The 6,956-nt window shown below is 43.8% G+C and overlaps 1 pseudogene; it reads right to left on the bottom strand.

Annotated features, from left to right (window-relative positions):
• Positions 1 to 5,105: 5,105 nt before the first annotated feature.
• Positions 5,106 to 6,422, bottom strand: Plin3-ps1 (perilipin 3, pseudogene 1; annotated as a pseudogene).
• Between the last annotated feature and the right edge of the window lie 534 nt (positions 6,423 to 6,956).

The following is a 6,956-nucleotide window of genomic DNA, read 5'->3' as shown; positions in this document are numbered from 1 at the left end:
GCCCTTATATACCCTATCCCTAGAACAATAGACTCCTCTTGCTCCAGCCATCTCCAGAAGTCAGTCCACCTTACTCATTTCATCCCCCTCCCCCCTTGGTTGGTGGTCAGCAACCTCTGGGGAGAAAGGGAGCTCCAAATTAGAAGTCCTTAAGGAAGAAACAAGTAAATCCATTAGAGAAATCTACGAAAACACAAACAGTGGAAGGAAATGAAGAAAACAGTTCAAATCCTGAAAGTCAAAATAGAAGCAGTGAAGAATCTAAATCCCAAAAGCTCCAGGCAAAATCATCCAGGAAATCTGGGACACTATAAAAAAAATCAAATCTAAAGAAAATTTATAGGAATAAGAGTAGAAACCCAGCTCAAAGACCCAGGGAATATTTTCAACAAAATCATAGAATAAAATGTCCCTAACCTAAAGAAGAAGGTGCCCATCAACGTACAAGAAGCATATAGAATGCCAAATAAACTGGCATTCTCAGCACATAATAATCAAAACACTAGATGTATAGAACAAAGAAAGAATATTAAAAGCAGCAAAGCAGAAAGACCAAGTAATATACAATGGCAGACCTATTAGAAAAGGATCTGACTTCTCAATGGAAACTCTAAAAGCCTAAAGGACCTGTTCTACGAATTCCAAGAGACCAGAGATGCCAGTGCAGACTACTATACCCAGCAAAATATCCAATTACAATAGGTAGAGAAAATACAGCATTCTATGAAAAAACAGAAGTTAAGCAGTACCTGTCTACAAATTCAACCCTACAGAAGATGCTAAAAGGAAACCTTCACTCTGAAGAGGTTAACCACAGCCAAGGAAAACACAAGGAATAAATAAACCTGGAATAAATAAAGCAAAAGAGGACCCATCACTACCACCATCACCATAACAACAACAACAACAACAAAGTAACATAAATCAATAAACATTGATCGTTGATATCCCCCAACATCAATGTTCTTAATTCCCCAATAAAAAGGCACAGATTAACAGAATGGAGAAAAAACAGGATCCATCCTTCCACTGCTACTCCCAAGAAACATACCTTAACAGACATCACCTCAGACTAAAAGGAAGAAAAATATATCCCAAGCAAATGGACCCTAGAAGAAAGCAGTGTAAAGGTCAAACCAAATCTAATGAAAAGAAATCAGTAAGGACATTCTACTCTCATCAAAAGAAAAATCTACAGGAAAACATTGCAATTCTTAACATCTATGCCCCAAACATAAGGGCACCCAAGTCTTAAAAGAAACACTACAATAGCTTAAATCATATACTGGCCCTCGTAGGCTAATAGTCTTCAGTACAGCATCGTCACCAAAAGACAGGTCACCCAGACAAAAACTAAACAAACATAACTAACAAACATAATCCAAGTGGACCTACAGGTATTTACAGAACTTTCCACCCGAACACAAAAGAATATGCCTTCTTCTCAGTAACCCATGAAACTTTCTCCAAAATTAGCCACTCAATCACAAAGCAAGTCTCAACAGATGTAAGAAAATTGAAATAACACCCTGCATCCTATCTGATGACCTCAGACTAAAGCTGGATATCAACAACAACAGAAACAACTGAAGGCTATAAACTCATGGAAACCAAACAATTCTCTACTGAATGAAAAATGGGTCAAGTCAGAAATCAAGAAAGTAGCTAAGTTCCCGTAGTAGAACTGAGTGTACACAGCAAACAACAACAAAATTGGAAAGGTCTCATACTAGTAACTTAACAGGACACTGTAAGGCTCTAGAACAAAGAGAAGAAATCACATCCAGAAAGAGTAGATGTCAAGAAATACTGAAATTTAGAGACATTATCAATAAAATAAAATCAAATAAAAATATGAAGCGTCAATAAAACAAAGACATGGTTCTTTGAGAAAAATCGGTGAGTTACTTTAGGCAAAGTAACTAAAAGACAGAGAGAGTGGATCCAAATTTACAAAGTTAGAGGTGAGAAGATGGAAATCCAGAAAATCACATGGACACGGTTTTAAATCCTGTACTCTACCAAACTCGAAAATCAAAATAAAACGGATATGTTTCTGAGAAACAAAGTAAGATACTCCTCAACAGATGAATCAAAAAATGTGGTACAGTTACACAATGCAATATAATTCAGACACTGTTGAGAAAGAGGCAGGGAGAGAGAAGGAAGGGAGGGAGGGGAGGGAAGGAAGGGAGGGAGGGGAGGGAAGGAAGGAAGGGAGGGAGGAAGGAAGGAAGGGAGGAAGGAAGGAGGGAGGGAGGGAGGGAGGGAGGAAGAAAGGGAGGGAGGAAGGAAAAAAGGAAGGAAGGAGGGAAGGAGGGAGGGAGGGAGGGAGGGAGGGAGGGAGGGAGAGAAATCATCAAATTCACAGGTAAATGGATGGAACTAACAAACACTCATCCTGAGTGAGGTAATCCAGACCCAGAGAGAGAAATATGGTATATGTTCACTTCTAAGTGGATAATGGCTGCTAAATCAATGATAAACAAGCTTCAATCCATACAACCACAGAGCTTAAATATATGGTAAAGGACAGATAGATCTCCCCAGGAAAGCAAAATAGAATAGGCAGTAATGGATGAAGAAGATAAAGGGACTGGAAGGGGAAGATCCAGTAGGGAAGAGAAAGGAAGACCGGGATGAGGAAGGAAATACAGACAGCTAAAAGTTAGGGCTGTGTGAGGACAGTGTGGAAACCTAATACAATAGAAGCTTCCCAAAATATATACATATAGGAAGGAGATCTAAATGAAATTACCAAATAATAGGGGAGAGAGAGCCCCAGATGGGCATCTCTTGTCACCTCATAAAGCTTCCAGAACCAGAAATGAGTTGTATCAAATTGATTTGTTGGCCACAGGGCTCCTTTGGGAAACCCCTAAACAACACAGGCTATAGGTTACTTAACCCAGGTTAGTTAGGTTGCCAGGGCTGCTCGCCATAAACTGACACCACAGCCCTATTGCTGAAGACAGCCCCTACACAACTCATTGAACACGGAGAAATCAAGCTGGTACCCACTCCCTCAAACCCTGGCTAATGTTGTCAGTTCCAGAAGGTACTCTGCATGTACCAAAGCAGAAACATAAACACTAACCCAGCTAAAAACCCATTGATCTACAGGGGTACCCTGCCTGCAAGATAGGCTAATGCAATGGTTGACACAAAGCTTGTGAAGGGTAACCAACCAATATTGGATTTTAACTAAAGCCTACTCCATGAGATGAATCCTATATTCATTGTTGCCTGTGTGACCAAGAAGCTAAGACTAGATCGCTCAAGGACCTAGGGGAAAACCAAATACTACTGTTCTACTAAAGAAATGGTAGTCCCAAACGATGACTCCTAGTGTCAGTCGGCTGTCATCATAGATCAGTGCCTTGCTCAACCATCGTCAAAGAAGCTTCTGTCTGCAACAGATGGGAAAAAAAAATCGAGAGAATCAGACAATACGCAGAGAGTGAGAGACCTTGGAATACTCAGTCCTAAATGGATGTCTCCATCAAAAGCCTCCTCTCAGGGCTCAGGGAACCCTGAAGAAGAGCAGGCAGAAAGAGTGTTAGAGCCAGAGGGGGTGAAGGACACCAAAGAAACAAGGCCTTCTAAACACAAGACCAATGCACATATTAGCTTGCAGAGACTGGGACAGCATGCACAGGGCCTGTGTGGATCTGCAACACATGGGGTCCTAGAGCTGAAGGGAGAAGCAGATGCATGCTTCACTCCAAGTGACAACCACTTGCAAATGAAAACTTGTCTCCAAGGGCACCTCACTGGGGAAACAAATCACTCTTAAGGGTGACCTACTGCATGCCCAGCAGTTGTTGGCCAACAGAAAGTAAACTCAACATCTTTGGACTTCCTTGCCTCATAATGTCATCTAGGGGTAATTTTTCCTTTCTCTTTCTTCCTTTTTATTTTATCTGTTTTATGTTTATGCTTATTTTTATTTATTTACTCTTTGGGATATACCTACCTACCTACACCTACACCTACACACACACCATGGCTTCAAGTTTTGTGTTTTAATGTGATTTTCTAGTGTTTGAATGAGTGGGCCTCTGCATCTCTACCTGTTTCTTGTGCTTTTTCTTGGAACCTTGTACTGGCTATTTTGTGTGTCAACTTGACACAAGCCGGAGTTATCACAGAGAAAGGAGCCTCCCTTGAGGAAATGCCTCCATGAGACCCAGCTGTAAAGCATTTGCTCAACTAGTGATCCAGGGGGGAGGACCCAGCCCATTGTGGGTGGTGCAGTCCCTAGGCTGGTGGTCCTGGGTTCTATAAGAGAGCAAGCTAAGCAAGTCAGGGGAAGCAAGTCAGGGGAAGCAAGTAACATCACTTGTGGCCTCTGCATCAGCTCCTGCTTCCTGACCTGCTTGAGTTCCAGTCCTGACTTCCTTTGGTGATGAACAACATGAAAGCTGAATAAACCCTTTCCTCCCCCACTTGCTTCTTGGTCATTTTTGTGCAGAAATAGGAACCCTGACTAAGACAGGATCATTGCCTTCTGTTTGCTTATCTAAAGGGGTTGGATCTACGTGGGAGGGAATAGAGGCAGGAAAAATCATAATCGAGAGACACTGTTAAAATTTTTTTATTTTTAATAAAAGAAAAATAAATGCACTTCTATATGCATAATCAAAAGAAATAAAAACAGATCTATAGCAAAATTATGTCTATTTTTTTTCTCTGAAGCAGGTAAAATTTATTAAGGCATTATCTAAGGGACAGTGGATTCTCAGCTCTCACTTTCTCATCTGAAACGACTGCAACATTCCAGTTCTCCATACTGTCACAGTTGCTGGATTCTTGGACCAAGTATCAGGGTCTGTCAGAAAAGCTCTTGCTATTCTGGGCCATGAATGCAGGAAAGAAACTGGAGTGGAATGTCACTATGCCTGATTTACTTCAAGACAAGGTCTTAAGTAGCTTAGGCTATCATTGAATTTGCTATGTGGCAGTCAGGCTTTGAACTGACCCTCCTGCTTCTACACCACAGGGCTGGCCCAGGATGACAGGCTTGTGCTATCACTATTCATCATCCTCATTTTTTCAGGAAAATAATTTTTCCAGAACATTCTAGATTGCCCCCCCCCGAACATTCTAGAAAAAATATTTTTGCTTTAAAAAGACTGATGGGAAAAGGTTAAACACGTCTCATTCAGACTCAGAGTAGGGGAAGACCTGCTGTGCAACAGGACTGTTGGGAAAAGCAGTCAAGTCAGATAGGTGTTGGCCCTGGTCCTTCTCCCTACTTCTCTTCAGGGACTTTCTCAGTGATTCCAGGAGCAAAGGGGCCCACCAGCCACATGGCTGGAGTGTACTGGGCCACATACTCCACAGTGTGATCAAAGGCATCTCGGGCTCTGGCTATGTGCTCTCGAGTTTGGGCAAGAACACTGGCTGTGAGGTCCTGGAAGGAGTGGATGCCAGAGAAGGTGGCCTGAAGGTCATCCACCTGGCTTCGGGCCTGCTGGGCCTGCTCCCTGACGTGGCTCGGCAGGCCTTGGATGCTGGCCCCCAGGCCCACACATGTGCTCTGAAGCTGCTGGGCGATGTCCCTGAACACACTGAGTGCCTGGGCCTCCACCTGCTCTGGCTTAGATGGGTCCTTTTCAGCATCCTGTGGGGTCTTCTGATTCCAGGTGAGCCACATCTGGTACAGCTTCTCCTGCCCCTCCCCCAGCCTCTGGTCCACGCCCTGTTTCACAGATTCCATCAGGCTAAGCACATGTGTGAGCTGCTGCAGCGCGTCCTGTGCACTCTGCCTGACATTACACAGCTTGCCCAGGGAGTGCTCATAGGCGTGGTTGCGGAGCCTCTCGGAGAGCGAGCCCAATCTGAGGGAAGTAGTTCCATTCCTGTCTCTGCTGCTGCAGGGAGGCCGTGTCTGCGCCCTCTGGAGATGTGCCAATCAGGGCTAGTTCTGTGTCTGTCAGGGGCAGGCGATTGTCTGCCCAGGCCTCCGACTTCACCAGCACCCTGTCCACTCCGCTAATCACCATCTGTCCCACGCGGGAACCCATGATTGACTGAACACCGCTGGTCATTGCCGACTTGGTCATGTCCACACTGCTTTTCACAGCCCCACAGGTCACATCCACTGCTCCTGTGAGCCTAGTGGCCACTGTGTCCTTCGCACTAGACACTGAGCTGGATACCATTTCTCGAGCCCCAGACACTGTTGATGACACCAGTTCCTTAGTATCCGCCAAAACCGTCTCAGTGGGCTGCTGGAGGATGGGCAGACTCTCCTGCAGTCTATTCAGCCCTTGGTGTGCATACTGTTGGCTGTCACAACTGCATGGTAGGTTCCTCCACAGCACCCTGAACTTCTTCAGAGGGAGCTTCTGTCCCATTGCTAGACATGGTCTCAGCAGCAGTTGCAAAGTCCTCAGGTCGTCGAGGCCAGGAAATCTCATGTCTATTTTTAATATTCAAATGTTGCAACAATTCACATTCGTGTAAGTTATTTCTTTTATCATCAAAAACACTAAAGTAATTTATATTCCTTTGTGAGAAATGTTCTTCTCTGTTTTCTTTCATCAGGGGAGCCATTGCCGCTCATGGAAGCCACGTCACACATCATACAGTGAAAATGCAGGCTTCCTGCTTAGAGTTCTCCAGTCTCTAAGGGGAGTCAAGGGTTATCTCTCACATCTTCTAATCATGGCAATTCTGGTCCCAGTTAACACTGCATACTTGCTAAAGAAAGTACTGTCCTAATACCCAGATGTTAGGATAAGTAGCCTAGAGAATGTGTAGAGACTGCAAACCCATGAGGGAATTTCTTGTGATCCGAAATGATTCACAAAAATGCAAACAACCAGAAAGGGGGCTGGATAGATGGCTCAGTGGTTAAATTGTCGCTCACAAATAACCAGGAAAAAAAGTGAATTTTGTTCATGACCACATATAAGTCAATTAGTATTCTCTCTTGTTTAAAACAATAT

Source organism: Rattus norvegicus, chromosome 20 (assembly GCF_021556685.1).
Source record: "Rattus norvegicus strain SHRSP/BbbUtx chromosome 20, alternate assembly SHRSP_T2T, whole genome shotgun sequence".
Taxonomy (NCBI): Eukaryota; Metazoa; Chordata; class Mammalia; order Rodentia; family Muridae; genus Rattus; species Rattus norvegicus.
This window is presented reverse-complemented; position numbering and strand designations above follow the sequence as displayed.